The sequence below is a fragment of the Chenopodium quinoa genome, unplaced genomic scaffold (assembly GCF_001683475.1).
Source record: "Chenopodium quinoa cultivar QQ74 unplaced genomic scaffold, ASM168347v1, whole genome shotgun sequence".
In the NCBI taxonomy this organism is placed as follows: Eukaryota; Viridiplantae; Streptophyta; class Magnoliopsida; order Caryophyllales; family Amaranthaceae; genus Chenopodium; species Chenopodium quinoa.
The window spans coordinates 2,535,910-2,559,948 of NW_018743122.1; the positions used below are offsets into that span (position 1 = coordinate 2,535,910).

Sequence of the window (24,039 nt, forward strand, 5' to 3'; positions counted from 1 at the left end):
GGTTTAGCCCACAAATCTCCTAGGGTAACTTTAGGCTACCAGCCTCTACTAAAATTCACTCACAAATTGCCTGCCTATCTCAGTGCTCTCTTCCTTTTATATATTTACGTCACACATCCCAAAGATGATTCTAGTGCCTGCTTCATTTGTCTTCTGGCGCTGCTGTCATTTGCTCATCCTCTGCTGCTGCCAGGTCAGTGGTTCTCTTGAGTGTGGTCTGTTGTTGTTTTGACTGCTCTGGTCCTGCTGTGAGACCGTTGCCACTTGCTTTGGTGCCTCTCCTCTTCCTAGAATATGTGAGGACCACTTCGGGGTATCCAGGTGAATTACACAATTACCCCACTGTTGGTTTTTGACTTTTCGTGATACTGTTAAACTTCCTACAGCTCGTTGCTTGTACGCTCTGCACGACTGCACATGATTTCTTATAGCTAGGAAACTTAAGTAGGCCTCTGCCAAGGTTCTGCATGGACATAGTACCCAACATCCATGGGTTAGAGACGTAGGTAACACCATAACATTAAAACTTGGGTAATTTGTATGTGAGGCAGATTCATGGTTTTGAACAACTTCGTGTGGGCTCATTTTTCTTCATGAAGGTTTCGATTTGGTTTTGGCAGTTGAAATATTATGAATGCATCAACTCCAATAAATACTCCGTCCCCAAAAATTCGACCCTTTTGGCCTAATTTTAGTCCCAATATGATCGATCCATTTGCATTAAGATACCCACCAATTTACAACAATATTTGTGCAAAATTAGCTTCCCCATATAAAATTTTGTTTTTTCATGTACTTTTATTATTTTCTCCCTCTACTTTTTTACAAACCCCATCTATAAATTTATCTTTCCAAAATACTTTTTCTTCTTTTTATTTAACTTTCTTAATACCCGCGAAATCAACCTTAAAGGGTCGTTCTTTCGGGGACGGAGGGAGTAGTTAATTGTGATTCTTTTTTGCTGATTAGATGAGATTTTAAAATTTTATCTGAGAAGAACTAAAAACAGGCAGCAGCACTTGGAATATGTCTTGTTTTATTCATAATGTAACACCCCAATAATTCTCTCTTTAAACCTCTGAGGACCCTGAACAATATTCAAGAGAACTACTGGCGTGCTACCGCCACGTGTTCAAACGTTAAGGCTTATCAGAAATTAGCAGCGGAAAAACTAACTCAGTTATAAATAAGTTTCAAAACCAACAAATAAAACAAAATTAAGTGATACAAGATGGAATCATTAAGGCCCTTATTCAAAACCCCACAAAAGTAGTAAATAAATAAAACTAGAGTTTAAATAAATTCAAACTTATGAAAAGAAATAAACTGCGAATAATAACAAACTCTCTACTCAAAATCCCACAATGCGAATGCTGCGTATGTAACAAACTCTCCCCAATATTACAAGTGTAAAAATTGGATCGACACACGGTCATTGAAAGGCGAAGGCCATGACCAAAGAAAGACACATACAAAAACACGCAATCAGCAAAGCTGAGTACATACAAGCTGCGAAATAAATTAAGAAATACCTATCATGCTACTAATAATCAAGCATAAGCATCATTAAATCATAGACTCAACACATGACTCAAATATCAAATTTATTAAGACTTCACTAGTTTTTTTTTTTTTTTTTTTTTTTTTTTTTTTTTGGAAAATAAGATATTATTACCAAAGAGAGAAAGTTACAACTTACAAAAGCTAAGTTATAACTACCACCAGAACACCAAAAGACCTGAAAACAACAGGCCAACCCCACAACCCGTTCTAGATCCAAACCTAGCCACGTTCTAGGAAGGGTTCTAGGAAGGACCTAGAACAACTGGACTCAGATTTCCGGCCACCTTCTAGGAAGGGTTCCGGAAACCAGGACCAAACAATAAACACCTAGAAAAACAACAAAACCAAACACCCAAAAGACACCAAAACCAAAAGTCAGTAGGAGACAAGCCTGCAAACTGACAAGAAAACTAAAACAACAAAAAGACAGCAAAAAAAAGAACCAAAGTTAGCCTCAACTGCAGAAAATGAAGCACAAAACAGCAGCATAAAACAGCAAGGCAGACAGCAGAGCAGCAGAGGCACAGAACAGCAACAACAGCAAGCAGCAAGCACAGCAACCAGCAGCAGATTGCAGCAGCCAGCAAACAGCACAGCAGGACAGCACAGCAGGCAGCAGCAGAAGCAGACCAGCAACAACAGATCAGCAGCACCTGCAGCAGACTGCAGCAGACAGACAGCAAACCACAGCAGGCAGCAGAACACAGTAGGCAGCAGCAGATCAGCAACAGCAGCAACCAAACAACAGCAAAGAAATAGCAGCAGCAGACTGCACCAACACCAGCAGCAACACACCAACAGCACAGCAACACAAACCACAGGCAGCAGCAACACAGAAGCACAGCAAAGCACAAAAAAAAAGCCTGTAGAAAAGGAAACCAATACAAAAAGAAACAACGGGAAACCCAGTATCAGAACCCAAACCAAGGAAACCAGAACAAAAACACAAAGAGCCCGAGACAAGCCCTAAACGATCAAATATTTGCTTCCCGCCGGGATTCTACAAACTGAGTGAAAGACAATATCCCGAACAAGAGCATCAACTGATTTGCAACAACCAGTAAAGAGAACTGCATTCCTTTGAATCCAAATACCATAAACCGTTTCAGTGAAGGCCACTTGGATCACTTTATTCTTCAATCTGGAACTTCTGCAGATTTTCTTCATCCAATCAATCTCATCACTAAACTGCTGAACAGGCTTGGAAACACGTAAGATCCCCAAAACCTTACTCCAAACCTTCCTAGAGAAATCACAATCAAAGAAAAGATGCTGAACACTTTCATTGCCATTCAGACAAAGGAAACACTTTGGATCACAAGAGATGTGCCATTGAAGCAACCTATCCTTAGTGACAAGCCTATTCCATAAAGCTAGCCACAATATGAAAACACTCTTGGGAGTTGCTAAGTTATGGCAAGTAACTCTCTTCCAAGGAACTTTAGGCACTTGAGGCCTAATAGCAGCATAAAGCTTCTTGATTTTCAACTTGTTGCCCTGAACGAAACCATCCCATCCCCCTTGATCATTCACAATATCTCTACAACTCAAAATCTTCTTCAAGAACCAGGAGCATCTAGCAGGGGTAGGAGTGGTCCAACAATCTTTGTGCTTGAAATAGTAGATATGAACCCACTTAACCCAAAGATTATCAGCCTTGTGAGCAATATCCCAAAGTAACTTAGTGACAGCTGCTTTATTCCACTCAGGAAGAGAAAGCAGATTCCAGCCACCACAAACTTTAGGAAGACAAACATTATTCCAAGCAACCAAAGACTTCTTAGCAGGAGGATCCCGTCCAAAGAAAACATCTGAACCTAGCCTCAATCTCTTTCAGAATTTTCTTCGGAAGAATAAAAATTTGAGCCCAATAAGTCGGTATACCAAACAACACACTCTTCACCAATTGAAGCCTCCCAGCATAGGATAGGTGTTTAGCCATCCACCCTTGAATCCTAGCAGTGACTCTCTCCACCAAAGGCCTACATTGAGCAATAGTAAGCTTCTTTGAAGAGAGAGGGACCCCAAGATACCTAAAAGGAATGGAGCCTTGAGAAACACCAAGAAGCTCCCTCAACTCATTCTGAACCTCAACAGAGACACCTCCAAAGTAGACTTCACTTTTATCAAGATTAGAAAGCCCAGAGGCACCCGAGAATTTCGAGAAGGCTTGGAAGAGAAGCTTAACAGAAACACTATCAGCTCGAGAAAACATCAATAAGTCATCAGCAAACATCATGTGAGTTAGGTTTAACTTTTCACATCTAGGGTGAAAGTTAAAGTCAGGAGACAACCTAAGCTCATCAAGGCATCTGGAGAGGTATTCCATACCAATAGCAAAGAGAAGGGGAGACATAGGATCACCTTGCCTTAGCCCTTTCTTAGCTTCAAAGGGGGGAGCGGGAAAACCATTAATAAGAATAGAATAAGAGACAGAAGTAAGACAATTCCAGATCAAATCAACAAATCTTTGAGGGAAACCAAGCTCTTGCATGACAGTGATCAAGAAACCCCACTCAACCGAATCATAGGCTTTCTTCAAATCCACCTTAACCATACACCTAGGAGAGATAAATTTGTGATCATAGCCTTTGATCTATTCAGTTGCAAGAAGAATATTGTCACCAATGTGCTTGTCAGGAATGAACCCTGAACCCTGGCTGAGCATCATCAATCACCTCACCAATGACAGCAGCAAGCCTAGCAGTTATGACTTTAGAAATGAGCTTATAGACCACAGTACAACAGGCTATAGGTCTAAAATCCTTAACATGAGAAGCAGAAAGGACTTTAGGGACCAAAGTAATAGTTGTACAATTCCATTGCCTAGGCAAAATCCCATTATTAAAGAAATCAATAACACTAGCATAAATATCATCTTTCACAATATGCCAAGCTCTCTTAAAGAAATAGGAGTTAAAGCCATCAATACCAGGAGCTTTAGATACATCAATAGACTTCACTAGTTGATATTAACTAACTCATTTATTTATTTAATTGGATTTAACAATAAACAAGGTTGTCCAACCTATGTCCCATTTGGAACATCAATAAAAGAAAAACCCCATGCCTCCTTTCGGATACATCAATAAACATCCAACGACCACGGGCGCGACTCCGTGACCGTAATTAGTATGAGATCTCACCTAACTCCTAGTTTTGAAAAATATTTGAAATAGGAGGCTCGTAGATCAGACGGCCTCGATAAAAGTACACGGTTAATACCCCGTGTACCCCAACCCCTGATTGTCATTACTCCAGAAGTGCACCAATCTAGAGTTTTATTGCTCATCCATCTTGCACTTTACGTGATTTACAGGTTTAGACTTGGTGATGACTCATATGCAAAAAATACATTCAATCCAATATCAATTCAATCAAGTAAAACAACTTTCCAATTTCAATTCTTGATTTATTAGTGACAAGCAACATTTATTATTTATTCCTTAACTACCTCGGTGTATAAACACCTTGAGTGCATAAGGCTCCCCAAAACCTTAACCTCGTCTTATAAGACTTGAATTCTTCCGTTACTCATCCTATTTCAATAATCATGAATGAGTAATAAATAAATCATTCCACAAATCACATACCTTTGTCTCTAAGCGCACCTTTCATAATTAGAGCACAAATAATTCTTGCAATATAAAATAGTGCACGTCATACGAAATTCACAATGTATAACCAAACAATTTAACTCAGTCATCCTTATACATGATACTAAGTTCTCGATCCGTCCTTAAACATGCACCTAAAAGCAAGGTTTCGTAACTTGTACGTACCTTGAACAAACGAATTAGTATGCCACTTTACTAACTAGAAATCACCTTCAATAAACTCCTCCTAAACCAAATAATAACATCTCAATCAATACCCAATCAATCAAATTTACAGCAATACTAACTTACTTTAAAACCTTCAAAATCCAAATCAAACAACACTTTAAAACTTTCCCTTTAGTTAAAATTAAAGGCTTATATATATTTCTTTAAAATTTCTTCTTAAAAACCTTAAAATACACTCTTATACATGAAATTACAGCAAGTTTAAAGTTTAATAAAAATCTTAAAATTATTTTGAAACCCCTAATAATCTCCCTTTTTAATGGGTGATTAAGCCTTTTTTATAAAACATCAAAAGTAGTACTTAGAAACTTATTCAAGCACTTAGAACTTCAATAAAAACATATATTTATGCTTAATTAACTTTAAACATAATTAATTTTATTAATCAATCTCAAGGATAATATTTTAAGTATAAAAAAACTTCGTTAAAATAAAAAACTGTTCGAAAATCATATTTAGAAGCTGAATTTGGCCACGAGAGGGTGGTGCTCTCTGCCCAAGGTAGTGAGTCTTTCTTAAAACGTTGATTCCACATGGAAAACACTACTTTTTTGTCAAAATCGGATGAGTTCAGAAACTGATCGGGATTAAAACGAGATTAATATTAATGAACGAAAATCTGAATATTAAAACACGAATTTATATGTTCAAAATAATCTGGAATTAAGTTAAACTAATCATTAGTTATAAATCACCAAAATTTCAAAACATCAATACTATAAAAGCCCTAAATCAATTGTTCATAAAAACCCTAAAATCATGATTTTCAATAATTAAAAACTCTAGGTTATAAAATTCACAAAATCTGAAAATTATGACACTTATGAAATTATCAAATTTAATCATCAAAATATAATTTGATACTAATTAAATTAATTTCAAGCAATAAAATCAAAACCCATAAAACAATAATTATAATTATACAAATTAATAAAACAAAGGAGAAAATAAAAACTAACCTTTTTGTGTGGGAAATTTTTGGGGATTCATGGGGTATTTATAGGAGACAATTGTAGGGTAAATAGAAAGATTGGGCCTCATAAAAATAATGGGTCAATTAAGTAAACAAATGGGTTAGGCTTGTTTGATTGGACATAAATTGTAGAATAAAGGTGCATAAAATAATTTGTTCAATTAATTTTCGACCCAGATTAATAATTTGAAACTTTTGAAATTAAATTCCGGAAAATAACAAATAAATATTATAAATAAAATAAAATTCCATTTATAAAATATTTAAAAAATACGGGGGATTACACATAATGTATGTAACTATTTGTTTTATGTTTTGCAGCAAAGTGAAGACTGGGGTTGACCGGTTCTCTCTTAGACAAGCAGTTATTTTATTAGACATAGAATTTGTTCGTGCTGGACGAATAGACCGTCGTTTGTACATTGGATTGCCCGATGCAAAGCAGCGTGTGCAAATCTTTGGGGTGCATAGTTCAGGGAAGCAGCTGGTTGAAGATGTTGACTTTGGAAAGGTAAGTGAATTTATGAGATTCATTTCGTTACGACCAGGATGAGTCAGTTAAGTATCAAGCAAGCTTCAACAACCAATAGTGAAATTTGTTGATTTTACAAGCTGAATTCATTTTGTGATGTTAATAATGCTAAGCTGTTTCAGATAACGGGTGTAACTTTTCAGTTGTGAACTAGCTTTGTTGGGATTATGCAAAGGATGTGACAAATATATTGCGTTTGATGTTAGTTTTTTTATGCAAATTTTATTGTGATGGATCTGAAAGTTACCTTTGTGGTTTGTCGTATCCATTATACTCAGTTTCAATTTTTTTTTATTTTTTAATTTCGTTTTGATGAGTTCTTTTTTTTTTTTTTTTTTTTTTTTTTTTTTTTTAATATTCTTACTTTTGCTTTATTCCTTTTATAGTAAAGAATATTTCCACTTTTATCACTTCTTAGCTATGTTATTTGGACTCGGGTACCCATGTCCAACATGGGTACGTGTCCAAGCGTCCGACTCGGCTATTTTGTGAAAAAATTCCATGATTTTGAACTAAAAGTGAAGTGTCTGGGCGTCATACCCATGTCCGAATGTCGAGGGTCCGACACCGATACGTGAGGTGAAATGAAGAGTCCGAGTAACATAGCTTCTTAGCCCACCAAATGTTCTACATCAAACTATATTATAATTAAAAAAAGGAAATAAATAATCCCTCCTTTGCTTGGTATTCCCAAAACAATCCCACCTTTGACATGGATCTTCTTTTAAAGATCCATGTAACCTACAATCACTTAAACAGGTTAAAATGTGTGTGTGTTTGTTTTTTAATCTCTTTCCTTCTACCTCCCAACCCCCTTCCATGGCTACCTACCACAATAACCACCACAGCTCCACCCACTGCCGCCTGAAATGGAATCACATCCAACCCCAAAACCCCTGAACAAAGTAGCTCAACCACTAATCCCAAAACCTCCCCCCAACCAGCACGAAATCCCCTGCCACGCCACAAAAACTCTTAATAACAACCTCGAAATCCCAACCCTGATCCCGAAAAAACCCCTTCCGACGCCGGAAAACCACCTAACTATCCGAGACCCATAACCCTACCCCTATCCCCGAAAACTCCCCTGCCCACACAGACAACCCTATTCTCCACCAAAAACACCAACCCCGAAACACCCACCTTCAAAACCGGAAAACACCACCCCCAACCCCCACCTCATCCTCCCCTTTTCCCTTTTTCGCTGCTCTGATCTGATTGAACCCATATGACATTAGTTCATGGCTAAGTGGAAGAAAGAGACGGGGTTGGGGTTGTGAGGGAAGGCGAGGATGTGGATGTGGAGGGGAAGCAGTGGTTGTTCAAGCCAGAGGTGGCGCAGGGGTGGGAATGGGTGGCTTGATTTTTTTTTTTTTAAACAAAACTATTTTTTTTAATTATTGAAAAGAAAACCCCATTGAAAATCGACACGTGGCATATAACTTAAGTTAACCGGTTGCCAACGGGTCATGGATCTTTAAAAGAAGATCCATGTCAAAGGTGGGATTGTTTTGGAATATTCGTGAGGTGGGATTATATATTTCTATTTTTCCTATTATAATATCAATGTTTCTCAACAAATTTGTTTGTCCTATGTTAAAAGTAAAAAAAAAGGGACCCACTTTCAACTTAGTACTTCATGTTACATGAATAATAAATACGAAGATAAAATAAAGAACATAGGGAGTACCACTTTAAACTACTTATACTTATTTTTATCCTACAAAAAAGATCTATATATCATTTTAACCTGTGGTATTATTTCATTGCCTAGCTGTCTAAATTGTGGGTACTAGTATACCTCTTATTTAATTTCATTCCACAGCTTGTCTTTCGCACCATTGGCTATTCTGGGGCTGATATCCGAAATCTTGTCAATGAAGCAGGAATTATGTCTGTAAGTTATTAACTATTTATTTATTTTATGCATGTGGTGTTCATATCACTTCATATTTATGTTGCATTTATTTTTACTCCATTTCCTACAAGTTAATTTTAGTAGCACAAAGTCTTGGAGTTCCTATATAACTAAGCATGTGTTAATGTGTTCTTAAACCTATCTTCTTAAGTTTTCAGTTCAAATTACATAGCGAAATCAAGTTTAGTTTCAAAGTAGCAACAATAATGGGTGGGTTCTATATAGATATGTGTATTTCCTTCCAATCGGTTCCAACCATGTCTAATAAGCTCTAATAAGTTCCACTAATTTAATAGGTATACTAAATGTCAAATAATATTCCCTCCTTACCTTTTTATTTGTCCCATTTTTTTTTTTCATAGTTTATGATGCACATATTTGAATATCAATCCCTTCAAATAAATTTTTTATATTTATAAATTTTGTGCTAAGATTAATCTAACAAGATTCCACATGAATATGTTTGTTTTTATATTTATTAAAAATTGTTCATACTCTATATCTAAAGTTTCTCTCCTAAAATTGAAGATTCTAAATGGGGACAAATAAAAATTAATGGAGGAATTATATTAATAGTACCATTATAGTTATATGGATATTTTCCTTTATCTTAAATGCACGTGATGCGTGCGTTTGTATATTAAAGGTGTTTTTCGCCCAATTGTTACTACAACTTCGATATCACATAATTACTAATACAACTTCAGTGTCTTCCTTACAACCTTTCAAACGTAATTTCAAAGTTTAGAGGCCTTCTTTTATGGTCTTATATGAAATTTCGTAAATGCATAGTTTTTGTTTTTTTGTTTTTTCCCAAGGGGAAGAAAAATTTCATTAATAATTAGCCTCTACCATAATAATGCATAGGGGTTAATATCCCTTCACATGGTAATATTAGTAGTATTTTACATGATTTGATATTATTCTCCCATGTATTTTTTTTTTTATTTTTTTTATTTTTGGAATTATGCAAATATGGTGACTAATGTGTACTTTATTTATATCTTAATTGTCCGAATTTCCTTCTAAAGCATTATTGTGGTAATATTTTAGAAACTAACATAATTAGAAAAAAAAACAGTTATTACGTATTTAAAAACTAAAAACCGAGATGAATGTAACAAGATCCCACATGACTATGTTTTGAAGTGCAAAAAATCGATAAATTGTTATTTCCATTTTTAACGGGTTCTCTTAAGGTTCCAAATGGGACAAACAATAAAAAACAGAGCGAGTTATAAGGAAATATATACATTATATTAATTGATTGATTCTTATAAATAAAAAAGCTCTTTTTTTTTTTATTTTTTTTTTTATCATGATTCATCTTATGGCCAGATATGAATCAAGAACTCAAGACACATCATCTTGGTAATGAGGGTGGCTTATTAGCAATTTCATGTTCTTTCTTTCTCTGTGTGTCTGTCTTCAGTCGTACTCTCTCTGAGTGTGCGCGCATCCGAATATTTCTTGTGTATGCAGCTTTTAGACTTTTATATTAGCCTTTCATTTCAATCACTGACAAAATGGTATGCAGGTGAGGAAAGGGCATTCTATGATTTCCCAACAAGACATTGTTGATGTCTTAGACAAGCAATTACTGGAGGGTATGGGTGTGTTGCTCACCGAGGAGGAGCAACAAAAATGTGAACAAAGTGTAAGTTTTAGCATGTTGTCGAGCTATTACCAGTAGATGGTTTTCTTGGATAAAAGCTGACATGAAGAAAAAAAGAGTCTGCTAGCTGTGCATGAAGCTGGTCATGTAGTATTAGCTCATCTATTTCCAAGATTTGATTGGCATGCTTTTTCTCAGCTATTGCCCGGTGGTAAGGTAGGAGTTTGAATAAGTCATTTGGGTGAAATTTTGATTTTTGTGATTCTTAGTATCCGATCTAATATCTCTTAACATGGACAGGAAACAGCTATATCTGTCTTTTATCCAAGGGAAGATATGGTGGACCAAGGATACACAACATTTGGTTACATGATGATGCAAATGATTGTGGCTCATGGAGGCCGATGTGCTGAGCGCATAGTATATGGTGATGATGTAACTGATGGAGGAAAAGATGATCTAGAAAAGATCACAAAGGTTATAGCTTACAGATTATTGTTTAGGTGTAGTCATGGTTTGGTATGGTATCTTATAATATACTTCAATTACAAAAAAAAAAAAAAAAAAAAAAAAAAGATGATCTGCCTAATGTCTTTTAACTAAGAGGGATTTACCTCCTAAATTCTTCCTTTGTTTCCTCCCTTTTGTTGTGACCATACGTGATCTTAAAATTTTACATTTTTCAGTCTTCCATGTTCTTTCCTGCCCAGCACCCTTGTACTCACTCCCTGTCCCTCTGTTCTCTCTCCGTCTTTTCCTCTGGCGGATTTGGTTTTCCTAAAAAAAAAATTAGAAACTAGAGGGCATGTCTCTATAATATTTTGAAAAGTTTTTGATTTTTTTTTTTAAAATTTTTTATGCTGCAACTTTCTGTTGGAATCTTCATGATGATATTATATTTTTCATCTTCTGCCTTCCTTACACACAATCCTGCTTGTGTGCTCCCTGTTCCTTTGCCTGATTCTCCTAAACACTTGATAAGTTTGATGTTGCTTGTGCTCCCCCTTTCCCCATTTGTTAATCTCCTTTATGCGTGGTTAAGTGCTTATGTTCTATTATATTGCTTCAATATATGTTAACAAATTTTATTTGTACGAATTGCTTTGTTCAGATTGCTAGGGAGATGGTTATTAGCCCAAGAAATGCTAGGTTAGGATTAACAGCATTAACAAAAAAAATTGGTCTTGTGGACCATCCAGATAATCCAGATGGTGAATTGTTACGATACAAGGTTTGCTTTCCTTAAAGTTTTTATACTTTTGTTTACTTTTATTTTATTTTATGCGGAGTAATTTTTAAAATCAATAATTTATTGTCATTTTCATTTTTACTGACTCATTGTACTATTTGATAGTGGGATGATCCACATGTAATTCCTGCAGAGATGACGCTTGAAATATCTGAACTCTTCACTCGAGAATTAACAAGGGTATTTATTTATTTTTCTCTATAAAAATTCTTAATACTATTAATTTAATACAAAAGTTGTTCTAATTAATATCATTGACTTTTATGCTATTTTTTTAACAATACAAAAATACTCCGTATATGTTCTCGATGGTGTTACTTTATATAACCTCCGTCCTCTAACAATTGTCTTGTATACTATTTTGGTTGGTACTCAAATCATTATCCTAACCTAACTCACTCCAACTATGTGATGTGACCCCTACCACTAATTATTACTCCCTATGTTTTTAAAAACTTACTCTGTTTCTACTTTTTGCACTATTCAGTTGTCCTACTTTGACTAATGTTTGTGATTTATACATAAGAAAAAAAAAAATATATAGTCTTGTGGGTATTTGTTGGAATCATCTCAATGCATAGATTATCAATTTTCAATTGTTAGAATTTATACTTATTGATAATTAAAGGTATTATTGATCAATGATTAGCATCAGCATATGTGTCGAGGAAAAATGGAGCAAGTATTAAAAAACGGAGGGAGTATCTTACTCTATTTCTTCACATTTCATCTGATATGGACTCCACCACAAACTGTTTATTCTTTAATTAAATTTTTATGACTACTTTTTACTTATCTACCAAACAAATCTATGCTACATATTTGTATGTGCATAAACCTAACATTATGATAATTAAAAAATGTTGAATGTTCGAGTAATATTTCAAGAGTCTAGATAGCCCACATAAGTATGTCATGTTATAATATTACTCCCTTTGTTTCTAACAGTTTTAGGTTGAGCAGTGATTTTCTCATAAAAATTACTGTCAAATTAAGAACATATAGAGACCGATGGATTAATTTCATATAGAAATTAATAACGTAATAAAAGAGTTTGATGATTTTGAAAAGACTTTAATAAGAAAAATGTTTTCTATAAATCATTACAAATAACTATGTTTTGTAAAATCAAATATAACTTGTAGTACATCTATATATCATTAGAAAAATTGGTGAAATGATATATAAATAAGATCCATATGTAGTATATCTTTCAAAAATTAAAACTATGTTTTGATCCATATATGGGCGTGTGAACTTTAAATTTAAATTCAATTTTTGTATGTATGAGAGAAACTTTTATGGAACATAAAGAGACAACTATTTAAGTTATTTTAAATTAGTTCATGTGCAATTAATTAGGGGTTAAATCAATGAAAAACTCCCACTATTGTTTTGATCTTTCTACTTATTGTAGGAATAGAAACCAAGAAAATAAAGAGTTAGTGGATATGAGCGCCCCCCCCCCCCCCTTCTTTTATTTATTTATTTATTTACTTTGCTAGTAAGAGAGAGAGAGAGTTGTCTAGAGTCTAGACACATTGATATTATTATATAGTAGTACAAATTAAACGGGAAATTGTATTTTGTGAATTGATATATGGTGTGTTCAATTCATTTTTCTGATTTTTAAACTAAGGGAAATTAAATTTGAGGCAGGATTAGACCTTTTGTTTGTTTATTATTGAAATAAGGTAGTAATTGTATGATTATAAAGGAACAATGTTAATTTTGGCCTTTTCCATTGTTTAGGAGGGTTAACAATGAGGTTTTTTTAAGAGGAACAGTTGTGGGAAGGGCTGTGAGAATTTTTTGGCTTCTATAAGAACAAAATGAAATGCATAGATTGAAAGAGGAAAAATGTCATCCTTATAGACTTCCTCCCTCTTTTTTAGATGCATAATTTGCAAAAACACGGACGCCTAGACAGTTTTTGGAGATGAGAGAGATTGAGAGAGAGAAAAAAGAGGACCCATGTGATATGAGAGAGATGGAGAGAATTTAATAATTTAAAAGGAAAGTGATCATCTAAAAAAAACGGATGTAAGTATAGATAAAAAGAGAGAATGTAGTGGGATAAGGAGAGTTAACAAAGAGAATTTCATTTGCCAAGAATGAATAAACTATAAGTAGGAAGATTAAAAAGGTAAATGAATACATGGTGTTATATATATGGGCTTGGCGACAACCATCATCAAGAGAGAAAGGTCCACTTCACAAAGCCAAAAGAAGTTCCACCTTAATATTATGTGGCAATAAGGGAAGTCATTGATGGAGTAGAGGAGGGTGTATAAGTGTATTCTCTCTTGTAGTTTGAATTTTCCCAACTTGATGTTTGTTCATTATTGACATGTTTATTCACTTTTCATACTCTTGTATAATTGGACCTATTTGACAGTACATTGAAGAGACTGAAGAACTGGCAATGAAGGGCTTGAAGGAAAATAGACATATACTTGATGCGATTTCCAGGGAGCTGCTGGAAAAATCCAGAATCACCGGATTAGTAAGTTTTACTTGTTTCTACAAAATCTGATGTTTGAAAGGTTTTTGAGTTTCTTAAAATCTTAAATACAACTAATACTTTCTTCAAAAAACAAACTTAACTTGTAAAATCATCTATTTAAATCCAACGGGTTCCTACAATGTCCGGCAGCCTGGCACGCTTTTGTAGGCTTTATGGAGCATTGGTCGTTCCCTTAAATTCAAGTGATAAAATACATCAGTAACTGTTTACTTTTGGGAAAAATCTTAGATTGATGTGGTGGTTTTTTTTTTTTTTTTTTTCATAGTGACCTTACTTTTGATAACTGGCCACCACCCAACCAGCCAATCCAATAATCAACACACCTTACTGTCACCATTGCTGCCATCATATCCCCCGTCTTAGATTATTGCTTTTCATCAGAAGTCCAATATAGCAGAGGAAGGGGGTTGAAAAAGAAGTGAGAGAGAGGGGGAAAGAGAGAGAGTTCATTGAGGAAATTTTTTATTTGTCTTTTTCCTTTTTTTTTTTTTTTTTTGACTTTTTGTGTTTTGAAACTTCCACGATAAAATTTTTTGCAAAACTGGAGGTTAGCATCTGGAGTTTCCCAAAAAGTTAAATTACTTAATGGAATTTTGATGTAATTTGCTTAGGTCACAAATTCATGTTAAGCAAAACACAGGATTACCATGGAAATGAAAATATAATTTCCACGATAAACTGAAGGTCACCATCTATAATTCCACTTTATTTTTTGTTTGTTAGTTTTGTGGATTGAAAAGAGGGAAACCTTTAATAGGGTCCTAACTATTCACTGTTGTATCCCCCCTACTCCTCTTTCTTGGCTTTTTAAAAGTATTTTTACTACAGTAAACGAGTGAGTAATGATTGATTCGTCTAAATATCTTAATCTTACAGTCTTATAGTAATCATGAAGGCTCACTGCCTTTTATATCTTTATCTTCTGTCATCCAGGATGTTGAGGATAGAATGAACAAACTCTCTCCAATAATGTTTGAAGATTTTGTACAACCATTCCAAATTAATTTAGATGAGGTAATATTTTTTTTTTTACTTTTTATTCCATGTTTATTTCCTGTTTCCTCTCAAATTTAACTGTTATGTTTTAAGTTATACGCTTTGGTGATGCAATACTATAAAAGATTGTGATTTTCTTATTATTTGATGCTTTGCATCTATATGATATATCTTTTATGTCTTATCTTAGCACCCCTATTGTTTTGATGTTGTGATTGTCATAGTTTCTATATTAGTTTTCCCAAATTAAATTTCCTTTTTCTTAAAGAAAACTTTGTATCTCTTTACTATTGTTCTTCTGTAATATCCAATGATCCTACAAATCACCCAAAACAGTTAAAATATAGAACCCAATACACTTCAAACAAATGACAATCTGCTTAATCATTTTCACTAATAATAATAAAAAAAAAAAAAGATCAATTTTTGCTTCTTGGGCATGGTATCAAATCTTTGTCATATCTCACATTACTACATCGCGTCCACATTGTTCAGGATTTTGAGTTTATTTTGGCCAAAATGTTAGGTAGTCACTGATATGAAATAATCCAAAAACCCAAATTTCCTATCAAAGCTTCAAACTTAAAGTGGCAAAGACAGAAAACAATAAAGATAAACTCTTATGCCCTGTTCTTTTGAGCTTCTGGGCAGCAGGGGTCAGTAGAGTAGAGCACAACAGATTTAGGATAGCCGAGCATGTTTCAACATTATTATTAATACTTTTAATAATGTTATTATTATTATTATTATTATTAATGTTATTTTTATTATTATTATTAATACTGTTATTAATGTTTTTTTATATTATTATTATGTTATTTATTATTTTTAATGCTATTATTATTATTATTATTATTATGTTATTTACTATTATTATTATTATTATTATTATTATTATTAATACTGTTATTAATGTTATTATTATTATTATTATTATTATTGTTATTATTATTACTGTCATTATTACTGTTATTATTATTATTATTATTATTATTATGATTATTATTATTATTATTGTTATTATTATTACTGTTATTATTATTACTATTATTATTACTGTTATTATTATTACTATTATTATTACTGTTATTATTATTACTATTACTATTATTGTTGTTGTTGTTGTTATTATTGTTATAATTATTGTTATTATAATTTTTATTATCATATGGAAAGATTTGAAAACTATAAAAATATACAAAAAAACCTTCTTGAAAACAACCTCTTTTTTTTAATTCATACATGGAAAGATTTGAAAAATAATTCAACTCAATTAAGTTACAATCAATATCCACATAAAAGGTTTCTATACATTGTGATTCTAATGTCAAATGTTTATATAAATTTTTTTTTATTACTTGTTATTATTATTATTTATTTTTTTTGAAAGAATTGTTATAATTATTAGAAATTATTAATTAATAATATTATCAAATATTAATTCTTAATAGTTTGAATTATTAAATACTAGATGAAGCCCGTGCGATGCACGGTTTGTTTGAATTTTTAAAAATATATATATTTTTAATTATGTGCTAAAATTTGTCATATATTTAGGTAAAATTCATAATATTAAAAGATAATATTTTATATTTAATTAACTTAAACTTTAAAAATTATTATTATGATTAATAAATATTAATTATTATTAATGTTAATAATTATTATAATTATTTAAATATTAATAATGATTATTATTATTTAAAATAATAAATTATTATCATCAATACAATTTAATTATTATTATTGAATATTAATTATTATTTGAAAGCGAGCAGATTTCTTTTTAGCGGGGCAGATTTGATAGCAAAGGATCTAAAGAACGGGGCCCTAGTCTCTTATCACATTGATCATCAAGTTTAATGCAATAAAGGTTTAATCTTAGTTTAACAAAAAGTAGAGCAGATATTTGGGGATGCAATTACGAAGTTTTCAATAATTACAAAGGGTCAACAAAGACTATGGTAGAGAGACATAAAATCTCATTAGATTCAAAATTAGGCAAAAGTTTTGAAAACAACAAGCTTTGCAACTCTAGAACTTAAAAACCTATGATTACAAGATGAATGCCAGATTAAAAACAAGAAAGCAACTAAAAGATAGAAGAAAAACCGCTACAGAGGGTCAAAGCGGACGCTCCAAAGCTTATGCCAAAAATTCCAAATCAAGATGGATCGGTCACTCAAGAAAGTTGTTCCAGCGGTTCTGCAGCTCAATTTTGATTGCTCACGACTTCTTCATTTCTTACTCAAATTGGGCATATGACTATCATTGGGAATTTCTCGGACTCTACTTTCATCTCCCATTTAAATTGCTTGAAAATTTTCTTATAGTGAAGATGATATGGCTGATTGAAGTTGAGTAATGCATTTTTTTTATCAAGCACAAGCCTTTCTGTTTACAAATCATTTTTTATCTCTTAGTCAATACTTAGAACCCTTTGAGCTTTATTCTAAGCAAGTAAAAATATCACTTGAGTTTGATGATGGTCTATCCCAAGAGGTGACCACCAAAGGAGCTTAGCATAACTACGTTTCACGACACACACGTGGAACTTCTTCAACTTCCTCCACTAAGTTACATCCACCCGCATCAGTTACAACCTCATGCCACCTGCATTGCCACAAAAGTGGCTTCAGACCGTTGTTGTGACCACATATGAGATTTATAACCATGTTACTTGAAACAAAACAAAACGGGGCTAATCATTGAATGTCAGTCAAAGATGAATGGTATCTTTGGTTTACAAGCAATCTTTTTGTGTAAGTTGCAGATAGAGTCGGACAAGATGGTGAATATTGTGATTGTACTCGAATGTCTTTTGCTAATTGCATTGCTTCATAACTTGCTGATCAATTTTGGGAATTGAAACAATTTAAAAATTGAGACAAATTGATCAGCCTTCTTTTGTTTTTTTCCTTTTTCTAGGTACATATCATTAGACAGACCCATTTGGTTTTCTTAGAAATGTATACAATTCCTCATTCTCATTTTTGATCACCCTCTCCATTATTTAATAATGTAATCTAGTAGCTTAATGCCTCCAGTAGGTCTTATATTAATTAAAAATACTCACTGGGAAAAATTTAGCTCTGTAAATTATGAAATGTTAATGTTGAAATCATACATGCGATAAGTCAATATAGCATTTTTTTTTATATGTTAGTATAAAATCATGTCAAAAGAATGTATGAAAATACTGAATAATAAGCAACTAAATTAAGTGCAAGGTTGAAAGGGATGTAGATAGCTTTAAGACATATACCTTGTATATACTTTTTACCTAGCATTTGGAAGCACCAATTTTGTCAATTGTGCCTTTGTAATGATCAATCAATCAATCAATCAAAGCCTTAATCCCATAAATGGGGTTGGCTACATGAACCAAAAGTGATTATCTCGTTTAGTCATTCACAAAAATCTTCATACTCTATCCCTTACGATCAAATACCTCGTTCTCATACAAATCCATATTCTTCATATCCTTCCTAACTGCAGAGGCAAACTTAGGCAATCAACCTGATTGATGAATTTTGTCAATCAGTTGCTTTTTGTGGGCCCCCCTTCCCAAATAAATTAATTTTATACTACTATTCGGTTTTGAAGACGTTAGTAACTCTAACGTCTGTTTCTTTTTTTTTTTTTTAAATTTTATTAACGTCTTCTCCAATCTTCCACCCCAACACCGTCATAGTCACCATCACTCCGACCACCATCCGAAACCCATCACAGCCACCACCATCTTTACGCCTTCCGCCGAACGAACCCAGAAAGCCTGGGATCTTCGTCCTCTTCTTCAGTTCTTCCCGTCGTCCTCTTCTTCCCAACAATGGCAACTTCGCGGCGAAACTAAAAGACACCCTACTTGAATAGAGTGTAAATTAGGGCCATATCAACCCTTTAGGGAAAACATTTCATTTGCGGCGACATTTTAAACTGCCATATAAGGTGGGTTTTTGCGGAATTTCAGAATTGGGTGATGGGTTTTGGAGCTTGAGTTCCATGGAAATGGAGGTTGAGAGAAATTGGGGGTTGAATTGAGTGGTAATTGTGGTAATTGAGGGAGTGAGAATGAAGATGATGATGATGATGAGGTTAATCAAGCTTTCAGGGTGGTTGTTACTTGTTAGGATTGGAAGCTGAAATTCTGGGTTTTGAGTGACCGATTATTGTTGTTGTTAATCAAGCTTTCATGAGGTTAATCAACAAGCATTTTTATTTAATTTTTTGGGTTGTTGTTGGAGTGCTTGTTGATTGATTTTAATGGAAGGAGGAGGAGGTGGATTTGAAGGGAGTGGGGTGGATTTGCAGGGAGTAAGAGTGAGAGAGAGAGAGAGTGAGGTGGATTTGTGGTAACGGCAATGAATATCAACGTTTGCACAAGCTGACCAAACTACCCTTACTAATATGACTGAAAAAACGAAATTGACCCCTGATTTACACAAACTGTAAATCAGCCTGATTGACTTGTATTTCCTCCTAACTGCATGGTCCTTTGTAATGGTGAATATAATTAATGAAGTGGGTATAATCTAAGTATGACCGGAATGAAAGGGATATAAAGGGACACTATACAATCTTGTAAGGGTGAGTAAGGATGGATCCAAAATTCAGGGTTTGATTGTGTGCTTACTGCAAAGCTGGTGAAAGAGTGGTAGAGGACAATATGAGATGACATTAGCAATACTTATACCTAGTTTACATGGATTTTTTTTTTCTTGAACATGCTATCAAACATATCTAAGAAATGTGATCTAGTGTATTGTGTTGAAAATTAAAATTTGGACATAATTTTGAAAATGTTGTGGTCCATGTAAATTTCCTGCTTTGAATTGACATATTAAGTCGATATTTTAGTTTGCTACATGTGGGTGTAAGCTTATTCTCATTTCTTCATCTCTTGATTATGTTTACTAAATTATGTTTCTATTTTTTGAAGGATGGTCCTTTGCCTCATAACGAGCAGTTACGTTACCAACCATTGGACATATACCCTGCACCACTTCACAGGACCTAAGACATGCCAAGCCTTGTGGTGATGATTTGCATCGCCTGCTGCATTGCATAATCGGTGAGACAATCTGATTCCCAGAATCTTAGCAGTATGATAGGTACTGTCAACTGCTGAACATCAAGAGCTCGGCACTATGTTTTATCGGTGTATATGGAAGCAATTCATCATAGCAATTGCAAACTTGCATAATGCTACAAATCAAGCCACAGATCAAATGGGTATTAATTGTCAGTGGAGTTGCACAGCTCATGTACTTCTGATTAGGGCACAGTGGTACCCTTGAGACATTTTTTGCTCGGAAACAGGTTCTTCATGCTTCATCGTGTATCACTGGAGATGTTTGTATTTCTCAGTATTTTGGGTACAAGAGTATGTGTCACATCAATAGGCTGTAAATTTGCTGATTGCTACCAAAGTGGGAAGGGAGTAACCGAGTGAGCCTTAATATTTGTTTATGTATAGCTGTTACAGTTTTTGATAAGGTTTACTCATACATTGATTAGTGAGTCTTTTTTCTGCCAAGTCCGAGAAAGATACAACCTGGAAACTTATGACTAACAACTCTTACCAGTTTTAATGAGGGCATGTCTATGTGATGGCATATCATACATGAAAAACTTTGAGCTTTGATGACGAGGTTGATGAAATCAACAGCCAAAGATAGTTTGTTGATAATAAAAAGTTAGCTGAGCAGGGTTACGAGCAAAGAAAGAGGAGGCTTCAAGCAAGGGGTTACTTTCCCTCTCCCGTATAAATTCTAGCTTAGTCGTCGGTTATAGTCGATTATATTGTAGTTATCGGTTACAGTTGATTATGTTTGGGTATAGTTGGCTATGTTAACAAAAAACAGCCTCGCCAGTGATATGTTAGTTGATTAATCTAAAGTCGTCAATACTAATATTAATTAACAATTTATTAGCAAGTTGTTTAGTTTTATGAGATAAAAGGTAAGATTAAACAAATTATTTTATTAAGATTTACTTAGCAACAAGAAATTACATTATATTTTCCAAGCCATACGAAAAGTAAAAAGCTTCATCTTCAATCTTTATCAATGCTCAATCTTAGTTGATCAATTTTCCATTTTCAACCTTAACAATTAATCCCTATTTTTGACTTCATCAACCTCTTAAGCCCTTAATCTGGAACCCTATACATTATCAAAATACATGGTACATTAGTAAAAACAATTTTTTTTACTGGCCCAAATTAAATTGAAAGAAAATGAGAAAACGATATAGGATGGAGATAATATGAGTTTAATTTTTAGGCAAAATTGGCCTTTATAACACCAACTATGGGTTGAGTGTAGAAAATAGCACAACCTTAATCAGGTGTACACTACATCACAAACTATTAAGTTTAGTGTAGAAAAATGACATCAAAGGATGAAGATTTTGCTGAAAAAGTGTAAATAATCCAATTTTCACCCTTTATTTTAATCTACTTTAACTTATATAATTACTTTATTATACTTAGCTTGTGCTCCCTAATTACTTTTTTCTAACTTATTTTGTAATGATATGATCATGATAAATTGCAACAGATGGAATATGTTGGCAAAATAAATCGAAATTTAACAACACAAATTAATACAAATTCAACCAAATAACATAAAAAATTCAACAAATCATCATAACACCAACTAATATCCTAATTTAATGAAATTATGAAAAAAAGACAAATAACCAAATGCATGTATTCAACAAAGAGATAAAAATTAAATTTTAAAAATTTACCAAAGATTAAAGAATAACTTGTGCCGATTGACTACTTAGGATTTTAGTACTCGTTTACCTTGGGGGTAACGGGTGAATAATAATAATAATAATAATAGGAGGCTTGTCCTTAGTGTAGTAAAGTAATCATATACGTGAGAGAAAATTAAAAATAAAATGTGAAAATTGGTTATACATATATATTTTTGAAACTATACTCTTCGGAAAAATCTCCAGTCTTTGATGTCTTTTATGATATTTTTTGCACTGAATTTAATAGTTTGTGATATAGAGTGCACCCAATCAAGGTTGTATTATTCTTTGCAGTTTGCACCCAACATATAATTGGTTAAGATTCCTGTGAGTATGTAGAAACTTTAAAGGCATTGCGACAAGATACTAAAAAGGTACTTGAAGGAAGCATATAATTTAGGAAAATTTAACATAAGTGGACAAACCTTTGCCCGGTTCTCCAATATTGGACCAACCTTTAAATCTGCCCATATTAAACTTAAAAATTTAACTTTTCTCCCAAAATGGACTGTGGTGACTGGGAACCGGTTTGCGAAGTCAACAGAATGCATGTTGACCTTTGGGAAGTTAGTTTCCCTCCCAAACTAATTGAAGCGCCATTACTCTCTTCAACCAACTGTGTCGAATCAGCCATTAATGCTCAAAAAAGCACCCCTCACCTCTTCTTTTTACCCAAATTTCACTCTCTTTCGCTTTCAATCCGTACTCTTCTTTCCCTTTCTGCTAATTGCTGGTCCCCAAATTTTTTTCCCTAAATTGGCTCTGCAATTGTATTGGATTCGTGTAACCATTGAAGTGATTTTGAAGCTGGGGAAGGTCTTTCGATGTTCACTTCCTCGATTTATCAATGGTACGTATTCGGAAAACCCTAAATTAGTTTAATTATGCTGAATTGTGCAAAATTGTGGGCTAAATTTTGAATTTTTTGCATTGAAATTGCACTCTTTTGGTTGTGTTTTGTAGTTAGGTTTAGTTGCGGATGTGATTGTTATTGCTATTGTTGTTATATTTGTGTCTGAAAGATGGTAATTTTATGTTTAATGCTAGATGGATGATCCTTTCGCTGTTGTAACTCTTAAGTACTGGTATGGGGGGCGTTTTAAAACCTCGCGTGATGGTACTTTAGTGTATGAGGGTGGAATGGGTAGGACTTTTAGTATTGATCCTGATCAGTTATGTTGGTGGTGGTTAGAGGATTATGCAAAATAGTGTGGGGTTGAAAATGTAGAGTCTTTGCTGTATTTGGAACCAGGGGAGCCATTAGAGAGTGGGTTGAGAAAGGTTTATTCTGACAATGAAGTGAATAGGTTGAGGGAGATGCTGCTGAAGTTTAGGTGTGAAGAGATATATGTACATAAAGGGGTTGAATTACCTAAGTTAGATCCTATTCCAACACAAGTACAAAAAAACATGCACAACCTTTGACCCATGACTTTGCACAGCATAAACTACCAATAAAGGGGGCCCCACAATTACCTTTAATGATAAAAGATGCTCCCTCACAGAAAGATGCTCCCACATCAATTTTTTTGTGTCCTTCCACAAATACAGATACAATTACCCAACCTATTTCTGTTTTCCCAAAAAACAAAGGCAAAGCAAAACAAAATACTCTTCCTTTAGCTTCCTTCTACCAGCCTGCCCCTCTTTTTATTGATAACTCTCCATTTCCAGATCTGACCTCAAACAGTACACTCCTAAATGATGATGATGCTTGGGTTGATGACAGACCAAAAAGTCCTTTGGATTGGGGGGAGATTCTAGGGTTGGGTGATGAGGTAGAGGGAGATGAGAAAGATCCCTTTTATGATCCAGCTGTTGATAAAGGGAAAAGTGTTGTGAGTTTGGGCAAAGGTGAAGGGAATGAATATGATGGTAGCTTATATTTGGATGATGATGAAGAGCAAAATGGTGAGTTGTTAGCTGGTGGTATTGATGGTTATGACTCTGAGGTGGATGAGGAGGCTTTGACAGCAAGGGAGAGGGTGACAACTTGTACTGCAATACAGCAGATTGCAAGTCAGCTACAGAAGGAGGTTGCTGAGGGTAAACTAGG

General features: G+C 33.9%; 1 pseudogene; it reads left to right on the forward strand.

Annotated features, from left to right (window-relative positions):
* Positions 1–20,674, forward strand: part of LOC110731982 — a 38,785-nt pseudogene extending 18,111 nt beyond the window's left edge.
* Positions 20,675–24,039: the final 3,365 nt, after the last annotated feature.